A 9,587-nucleotide genomic window follows, 5' to 3' on the forward strand; every position below is an offset into this window, starting at 1 on the left:
GGCTAGGACCTCCCCAAGGCGAGGCCTGCGAGGCGAGCCGGAGGACAGCGGCGGCGGCGAGGCGAGGCGGCGGGGGCCGGCGAGGCGAGGCCGCGGGGGCGGGCGGGGCCGGTGGCGGCGGCGAGGCGGAGGCGGCGGGCGAGGTGGAGGCGGCGGGGCCGGCCGGAGGCGGCGGCGGTGAGGCGGAGGCGGCGGGCGAGGTGGAGGCGGCGGTTCGGGCGAAGGAGCGGGGAGAGAGAGACTGAGGGGAGGAGAGAGAGGGGAGGGGGCAGGAGGAAAGTGGTTCGGGGGACCACTTTTTAGTCCATTTAGTCCATTTTAGCTACCCCAAGTGACTAAGGGATCAGTGGGGGCTAAAATTTAGTTCACCAGTTTTTTCTCACCTGTTTGGGAGCACAAGTAACTAAAATGGACTAAAGTGGGGTTGCTAAAGTTTAGCAACCCTCTTCCCAACACCCTCTTAATAGATTCGTCTCGGGAATTAGTATAGGGGTTCTGCAGTTAGTTTTATAATTAGATTATATTTAATCCTCTAATTAGTGTTTGAATCTTCGATGTGATCCTCGTAAAATTCAATACTTCGTATCAAATATGGTGGCCACGGGCCGGGGGACGCTGATGGAGTCGGAGGCCGGAATCGAGTCGGGAGCGGATAGGGCGTGCATGATGGGCCAGTTTCGGGGCCTAGCAGACCCAGGATTTGCCAATTTCTGGATCTGTCCATTTTTATGATTGTATGTATGTTTATAAGTACAGGTAATTGGACAGTAGAGTCATCATCGTCGATATGTCCGAGTGGTTAAGGAGGTAGACTCGAAATCTACTGGGCTCTGCCCGCGCAGGTTCGAATCCTGCTGTCGACGCTTTTTGTCCCACCATGCAGTTATGTTTTAGCATACGCTCCTTTTTTGTCTTTGTTTTTCGATTCGAATAATGTCGACGCTTTTTGTTCTTTTTTGTCTTTTTTTCTTTGTGTGGCACGTGTGTGTTTTAAAAAGTTTTATTTAAATAAAAATTTTTATTAATAGCAAAGCTTTATACATTGAAGGAGGTAGTTTTAAAAAATATGATAAACAATGATTTTTAGCATCACAAAAATAAAATCAATAATAACTGAAAACAAAATCCTGTAATTATTTTTATCCACTTCGAGCTTTAATAAACTAAAAATTTATATACCCTCCTTATAAACAATTGAGATAAAATAAACTTCCTTAATAGATATAGATGGGCAAATAGCACGGAGTAACCACAGGAGTATACAAAAAGAATTTAACACGCAAATAAAAAGAAAATTATTTGCTGAATCATAAAAAGAAAAGAGATGCGAATTTAGATATTCAAGCTCAATCAGACAGAATACACCTAATAAGATTAAATGCCTGAGCATGTGCATGTGTACTCCGAAGTTAATACGCTATTTGGGAGGCTTCCCCCAAAATGACTCATGGATGAAACAAAAATAATCTAGTTTCACTCAATTTCAGTTTATTTTTATCTCTGTTTTTGAAATAGATTTGCGCTACAATGTATCGGTTTGCAAAAGGTATGTGAAGCCGGAACCAGTAAAAGCTCTATTAAACGGGTCACAAGTCAGGATCCTTGTATGCACGTGTTAATATGTAGCAATTCCTACAAACCCATTTAGTGCCACCTTGCCGATCCACAACAATCTTATACTGTAGTTAGGGTCTCTTTATTTGAGCTGTAGATTTTGAGTTTTTCTGAAAAGCTGCGGCTGGTTTTTTATTCTGAAAAGCCAACACTAGCTTAGAAGATGTGTTTGGCTTCCTGAACTCAAAAGGCTACGAAAAGCTCATAAAATTGAGCTTTTCAGCTTTCCATATAAACTCAGCTTCATCGGGCTTCCAATTTTTCGGAAGTTGCACGAGAAATTCGCTGTTTGTTTAAGGTTCTAGCTTTTCACACTGAGAAGCTGCCAGGAAGCTCAAACAAAGTGCTTGGTCCTAATCGCAAACATCAGCACTCGTTGACTCGTACTCGGATGGCCACATGTTGTGCTGGCTCAACGACTTGTGATTCCTTAACATGTCCATCCTCCTTTTGCTTTTATATTTGGCAAAACTTGCTCCGGGACGTCGTTATTTATTTTAATTGGTCAGACCTCGCCTCACGGTGAATTGGACATGAATCATTTAAAAACACTAGTAATATGCACACGCCCATGCGGGCGGCTGAATGCGTAAGTGAAAGACCTAAGTCAATGTCGATTTAGGTATATGATGAAGATGATGCATTTTATTATAGATATAAATGTATGCATATTGTAGAATATATTACAGAAGCTTATGATGCAGGTGACTATGTGCTGATACATATTTATATAAAAGATTTCATATATAAAGATAGACATAATAATATCCATATATATATGGAGATGATAGGATTATCTCTCCATGTTGGAGTAGCAGTAGGTTTCTAGATGCCGAATTACATTCTTGCTATGTAGTCAAAGAATCATAATACAGAATAATGTACAATAATACTTAGTTTGATGATAGCAGAGTCTAAAGGGCGGCGAATATTTTACAATGTAAGGCAAGTGACAGGATTATAAATACTTTTTAACACTGCTGAAGTACTGGATGCAGCAGCACAAGGGTAACCGGCGTCCTTGGGGGAATGGTTCTTGTCTTTTCCAGGGTCGTAGTGTGTGAACTGTATAGGTGCAAAGAATAAGATAATGATAAGATGAAGTATTAGCATATGGAATCAAATAGCATGAGTAGAGTGACACCAGATTGAAATAAAAAGATACCTTTATGCACTACGCTAGAAATGATTTGTACTGGCACAAGCAAATTAGCGTGCTGGCGGGCGTGATTAGCACCCGCCAGCACAAAGCTTATGGCGCGAGGGGTCGGGGGCATGGTGGAATCCGGCAGCCTGCCGGTGTCAATTGCAAAAACGTACCATCGGGAGTTAGAAAAATATGATTCTTGGAGCGAGATTTATATGCGGAGGAGTCAGTGCTGGCGGGCAGGATTTGCTGAGAGCCTCCTTGAGAGATGTTTCAAGAATTGGAGGTCTATTCTTAATACAGAATATGTAAAGAAAGACAAGAATGTTAGGGACGACTTCGGTAGGATTCCTCCATAAATGTTGGAGGAGTTCGTACAACAGAAGAACACGCCAGAAGCAAAAGCCCTGCGCAAAAAAAATACTAGGAAGGCTATGAAAGCCACCGAGAACCCCCATCACTTGGATGCGGGAGGGTACGCAGCCAAGATCGCTAAATGGAGGAGAGAGGAAGAAGAACGGAGGATAGCTGGTTTACCGAATTTGTTTGAAGGCTTGGATGAGCGCAGCAGGAATTGGGTACTAGCTCGAATTCCGATATTCACACCGGACGGCAAGGTTACATTGAAACACCCAACAATAGTGGAAATTTACGAGAGGCTAGAATAGCTCGTCGAGATGCAAAAGAAGGGTCATTTCGAGCTGGACAGGGAGAGAGATCAGCTAACCGCTGCAATCGAAACCGCGGAGCACTCTGGGTGTGTTCGATGGATGTCATTAACATTGTCCTAGGGTAAAGCATTCCAGAACAACCAAGGAAGCTACAAGAAGCGGGATCATTATAAGAAAGACCTTGAGCAGAAGATGAGAGCAATCACCACCATTTGCCTCTTCACTTCCGGTACTGTAGTCCAGGATGCTGCTGCAGCCCAAGCAAATATGTAGCTAGAGGAACATCCCGCGACGACAAGTAGTCCAAGTGTTGTATTGTTTGTAGCAGCGTTGATGCGAGATGTCATATCATCTTTAACTGACGTTGTAGTGTCAGTCCCCGAGGAACAAGTACCCGAAGAGGTGATGGCTGCTTCTAGTACGGCGACTAATGTTGATATCTTGACCTCTGAGCATCAAGTACCCGAGGAGGCGCCAGCTGCTATGGGTGTGGCGACTGCTTCTGCAACCCCTGAGCAATCGATTGCTGGTGAAGCGACAACTACCTTTGGCACTATGGCTGCGAATGTAGCCCCCGAACCAGAGATAGAAGTCGAGACGACCACAGCTCTTGAGGGCATGGCCGTCAATGCATCTTTCCAGGCGGGGACATCGACAAGTCTTGAGATGGTCTCTCATGCAAGCGTGGAAGCTGGGACTAGCACTACTAAGAAGATAACTCTATAGGACATCCAGTTGATCGATGATCCACTACTGAACCCAGAGATGATAGCTACTATCATGGAGATGCACCGCCGACTCAGCACTTATGCAGAGGTGAGTTGAATTTGCCTTGCTTTGTTGGCGCAATATTTGCTAGCTTGTACTCATTTGATGGTCCAAGTACTAATTTCTGAGTTCCAAGACTTGATCAATCGCTCCCATCGCAAGTCAGAGATGCTCAAGGGGTATGGTGATACCGTACTCCATGCTGAAGCGCTGGAGAAGGAGCTTACCAAAGAAAAAGAGTACATCTCCGTATCACAATGAAGCATGACGCGGCGATAGCAGCCTTCCGGAACAGAATTCTGGACCTGGAGGATGAGAAGGAGCATCTTTTTGCTTGCAATAAGTCTTTCAATCAAAATATTGAAGGTAGTCTCCTCTCCTTTGATGTCTTTCGACTACTGATTGTGTGACGATCTTACTGACCCTATGCTAATGTTGCATAGAATATAAGAAATTGGAGCCAGAGCTTCAAGCAACAATCACCGATTGGAAAAATGCCTTCTATCGAGTGACAGATCAACACGACAAGCTGGTGCTTCATGTTGAGAATTTGGAGCACAATCTGGAGAAGGAGACGAAGATGCACGAGGATGGTGAGGTTGATTTGGTCAATGCCATGAAGACCATCCAAGAGCGCGAAAGTGAGCTTGATGCTGCCAAACTCGCATTAAAGGAGACATTTGATGTAGCCCAACCAATAGCGGATATGGTTGAGCCTCTAGTTGAAGGTGTAGAGCCTCGTCCGCTATCTGAAGTACTCAAAGATGTGCTGGGGAAATTCACCAGCTATATTCAAAAGATGTCGAAGTCTGTCTCTAAGCAACTTCTGAGCTTCGTCAAGTCTTTCTATCCTCAAGCCGATCTGGCTCCTGTTGCAGAAGGTATAGTAGAGGACTGCTCTGACGAACTCTTCAAGCAGTATATGTAGGAGATGGACCCCATTGCAGAAGAAGTAGCCAATCATCTGGTCCTTGAGTAGTTCTGTATTAAAGCAAACATTAGTTCTATATTGAAAACATGATATGAATGCTTTGTAATGTAAATATTTCTAAGTCTTGTTGCAATCTTTGCTACTTTCGACTTGTTGTTTTAGTGCATCTTACAATCTTCCCTGATATTTGCTCGTACGGTAGATGTAAGTGTCTGCACACAAGGCTTCTTTTATGAGCCTCATTAAATACACAATGTAGAGTACTTAGGATGCGCCTCCTTTTGTGGAGAATGAATACTCAAGATATTTGGATAGTAGACCACTGGGCAAGTAATTTCTTCAGGGTTTCGATGATTAGAGCGTATCTTTACAACTTCTCTGAGTTGTATTGATGTTACGCTCTAGAAAGCCTAGAACTGTAGTCTTGTTTATAGAAGCCACAACTTCGGCTAAATAGCCCAATGAGTGGTTTGTTAGGTGTTTAGGTAATCCCTGGAGAAGTGCTAACTCATCTTTGCAAGCCGCATTGGACAGAGTTGTCCAATAAGTTGTCGTCAGGCATTAAATAACTCCTTGACTAGCTACAAACATGCTTTTGCAAGACGCGATTGGACAATTTTGCAGACATGTTATTACAAGCCGTATTTGGGCAATTTTTGCCCAGGGAGCTGAATAGCTTGTTGAAGTTTTGCAGACTTATTATTACAAGCCGCGATTGGGAAATTTTGCCCAGGGAGCTGAATAGCTCAATAGGAGTTATGCGAACTTGCTTCTGCAAGCCACGATAAGGCAAAAATAAGTAGTCGAATTACGACAAAAAATGTGTCTGCTTTATTGAATTGTAAATCTACAACTAGGGCCAATGGTCGATTATGTAAATCTAAATTAAGGATAAAATCGACAGAGTTGCTAGATATTCCATGAGTTGTCGACATCTTTACCACAGAGATGTTGGAGCCTATACAACCTAGGTCCAGTGACCTTGGAGACGATGAATGGTTCCTCCCATGGTGAGTTTAGCTTGCGCAGCCCCTTGGTGTCTTAGATGATCATATCGCCTATATTGAACGAACGTTCTTTGATGTTGGGATCATGATAGCGGCGGATTCCTTCAAGGTACCTTGCAGATTGGACGAGTGCTGCACAACGAGCTTCTTCAAGACTGTCTAAGTCTAGATGCCTTATTTTTCTGCTGCACCTTCCTCGTACTGCTCGGTTGTTGGAGATTTCCACATGACATCGAAAGGTAGGACAACTTCGAATCCGTAGACCAGGAAATAGGCCAATTGCCATATGGGCTTGCATGGCTGGGTACGAAGCTCCCAGAGGACATTGGGTAGTTCTTTGTGTTGGGATACGAGGTAGGCTACACTAGCGTAAAACAAAAGTTTTCTACCGCGTAAACTAGGAAAACTGCCGTATAAGGATAACGGGATTACCACTCGACGCACTGATGCGGAAGATGTAGATTCACGTCGATGCAGCAAAGTCGATCAGTGTAGTCGTACGTAGTCGATCACGTCGACATCCAGCAGCTCCTCAGCAGCTCGTCCACGTGCAGCAAGATCGTCCTCGTGCTGCGGCTCGTTGTGGCTCGTCGGCGGCTCGTCATAGCTCGTCAGTGGCTCGTCCAAGTGCTGTAGGCGCAACACCTCCAAGGTATCCACACGTGCAGGGAGGAAGCGTCGCAAGCCGGACTGCTAGGTCCGCGAGTTGCAACAGGGGAGGGTGTGGGAGGCGCGCGGCAGATGAGTTTCATCAAAAGGTGTAAACCCTAGGGCGCCCCCACCCCTCTATTTATAGAGGTTCCTAACGGGCCTCTGGGTCCGAGGCCCATTAGTACTTCTAAACCTAATCCAACTCGGATCACATCCGAATTGGGCTTCTAGCCCCTTAAGTGTGTGACCCTATGGGTTCGGATACGTATAGACATGGCCCGAGTACTCCTACTCGGCCCAATAGTCGGTAGCGGCCTCTAGCAAGACGTGCCAACTCCTATACGCACACGAAGATCATATTAGACAAACCGTCACAACATTATGTACATGCTATTCCCTTTGCCTCATGATATTTGGTCTAGCTTCAAGCCGACCGCTCTTTCTCGATCCTATGATTCGGAATCCCTTTGTAGGTTAACTCTTAACCGTACGTAGGATGGCCATGCATTTTCGGATCCGATCACTCGAGGGGCCCAGAGATATCACTCTCCATCAAAGAGGGGCAAATCCCATCTTGATTGACCATGTCTCATAGCATGCTTCTTGACAAACCCGAAAGCTACCTTTATAACTACCCTGTTACGGCGTAGCGTTTGATAGCCCCTAAGTAAGTCGATCCACATCTTGAGTACATGCGACAATCTCAGGTCTAAGGACAAAGCGTATATGTTGTGTAAAGAGAGAACTACTTCTCGTGTTGGGTCAGTCCTAGCACATGTCTCCACATGTGCCCACATTATTAGTTCAACATCTCCATGTCCATGACTTGTGAAACATAGTCATCAACTAATACATGTGCTAGTCTAATATTCATGTGTGTCCTCACATGAACTCTGACTAGGGACAACTTTAGAATAACCATACAAGTAAAGAGTTTCACATACAATTCACATAATTGCAAATCAATTCAAGTAGCCTTTAATGGATATTCAATGAACACAATATAAATCATGGATACAAATGGAATATCATCATTTCTATGATTGCCTCCACGGCATACCTCCAACACTTTGAGCCACTTGCCTCCTTTTGTGTTTCCAATATCATGCAGCCTTTTCTTGAGAGCTTCCAGTACCATCCCATTTGCGTGCTCAACCTGACCATTGGCCTAGTGATGAGCGATAGAGACATACCGAATGTTGATCTCACTGTTCTCACAATATTCCCAAAACTTGTGGTTGTTGAAGTTGGAGTCCAGGTCTGTGATAATGCGATTTGGGAAGTCCTAGAGGTGGAAAATTTCATTGAGAAAGTTGAGTACTCTGTCTGCCTTGGGGCAGGTTACTAGATTCACCTTGATCCACTTGGTAAACTTGTCAATTGCCACCAGTACTCGGTTGAATCCTCCAAGCACCATGGGCAGTGGGCCAATCATGTCGCGCCCCAAGATGCGAAGGGCCAGGAGGGTGGTATGGTGATCAGCTTGTAGGTAGGGACGCACTGTTGCTTGGCGAAGAATTGGCATCCTTGGCATCGGTGGACTAGTTCCTCGGTGTCAGCAAGAGCTGTAGGCCAATAGAACGTTGCTCTGAAAGCTTTGCCCATGATTGTGTGTGAAGATGCGTGATTGCCGCAAATGCCTTTATGGATCTCCTCCAATATGTCATTGCCATCTTGCCATGTGACGCACTTCATGAGTACTCCTAACACTGCGCGTCTTGTGTAAAGCTTGTCTCCGACTAGAACATAGTTCTTACTGCATCGTAAGACTTGCTCTACCTCTGCTTTCCTGAAGGTAATTTGTGCTCTTTGATGTAGTCGATGAAGGGAATTCTCCAGTCTATGTCAATCATCATAACCTCCTGATCTGGTGCGGTAGGACCTCGATCAGTGGTTGTTGATGGTGCCGACTCTGTTATGGAAGGCTTGTGTAGCTCATGGACGAAAACCCCTACTGGAACTTAATCACGAGTAGATCCAAGCTTGGATAGGACGTCTATGGCAATATTGTTATCGTGAACTACATGGTGAAACTCCAAACCAGAGAATTTGTTCTCTAGCTTACGTACTTCTAGGCAATACGCATCCATGTTCTCCTTGTGGCAATCTCACTCATCGTTGACTTGATTGATTACCACCAGTGAGTCGTCGGAGACCAATAATCGCTTTAATCCTAGCGAGACTGCCAGGCGGAGCCTGTGTAGAAGCGCCTCATATTCAGCTTCGTTGTTGGACACTTACCAGAATATTTGCAAGACGTACTTGAGTTGTCCGCCTTTTGGGGATATTAGGAGTACTCCTGCACCGGCGCCTTCGAGCTTGAGTGATCCATCAAAATACATGACCCAATGCTCTGGACACTTTGCTGGCGTTGGTAGTTGATTTTCCCGCCACTCTGACATGAAATCGACTAGTTCTTGGGATTTGATTGCAGTCCTTGACTTGAATTCCAGGGATAATGCTCCGAGTTCTACCGCCCATTTAGATATTCTTCCTATTGCATCCCTATTGTAGAGAATTTCTCCTAGGGGGAAGTCAGTGATGATAGGGATCTTGTGCTTCTAGAAGTAACATCGTAATTTCCGTGAGGTGAGTAGTATCATGTACAACAACTTCTGGACCGTGGATATCTGGTCTTAGAATTTGATAGCACCTCGGTTACAAAGTAGACAGGCCTCTATACTTTGAATACATGGTCTGGTTTCGGTCTTTCAACCACGATCGTCGTGCTGACAAAGTGAGTAGTTGGGGTGATGTAAAGCAACAAGTCGTTGTTGGGGTTTGGCACCGTGAGGACC

General features: G+C 44.9%; 1 non-coding gene across 1 annotated transcript; it reads left to right on the forward strand.

The window, feature by feature from the left end:
- The first annotated feature begins 781 nt into the window (after positions 1-781).
- TRNAS-CGA lies at positions 782-863 on the forward strand. Its single transcript has one exon. It is a non-coding gene; the product is annotated as a tRNA-Ser (tRNA).
- The last annotated feature ends 8,724 nt before the right edge of the window (positions 864-9,587 follow it).

This window comes from Setaria italica, chromosome IV (assembly GCF_000263155.2).
Source record: "Setaria italica strain Yugu1 chromosome IV, Setaria_italica_v2.0, whole genome shotgun sequence".
Classification (NCBI taxonomy): domain Eukaryota; kingdom Viridiplantae; phylum Streptophyta; class Magnoliopsida; order Poales; family Poaceae; genus Setaria; species Setaria italica.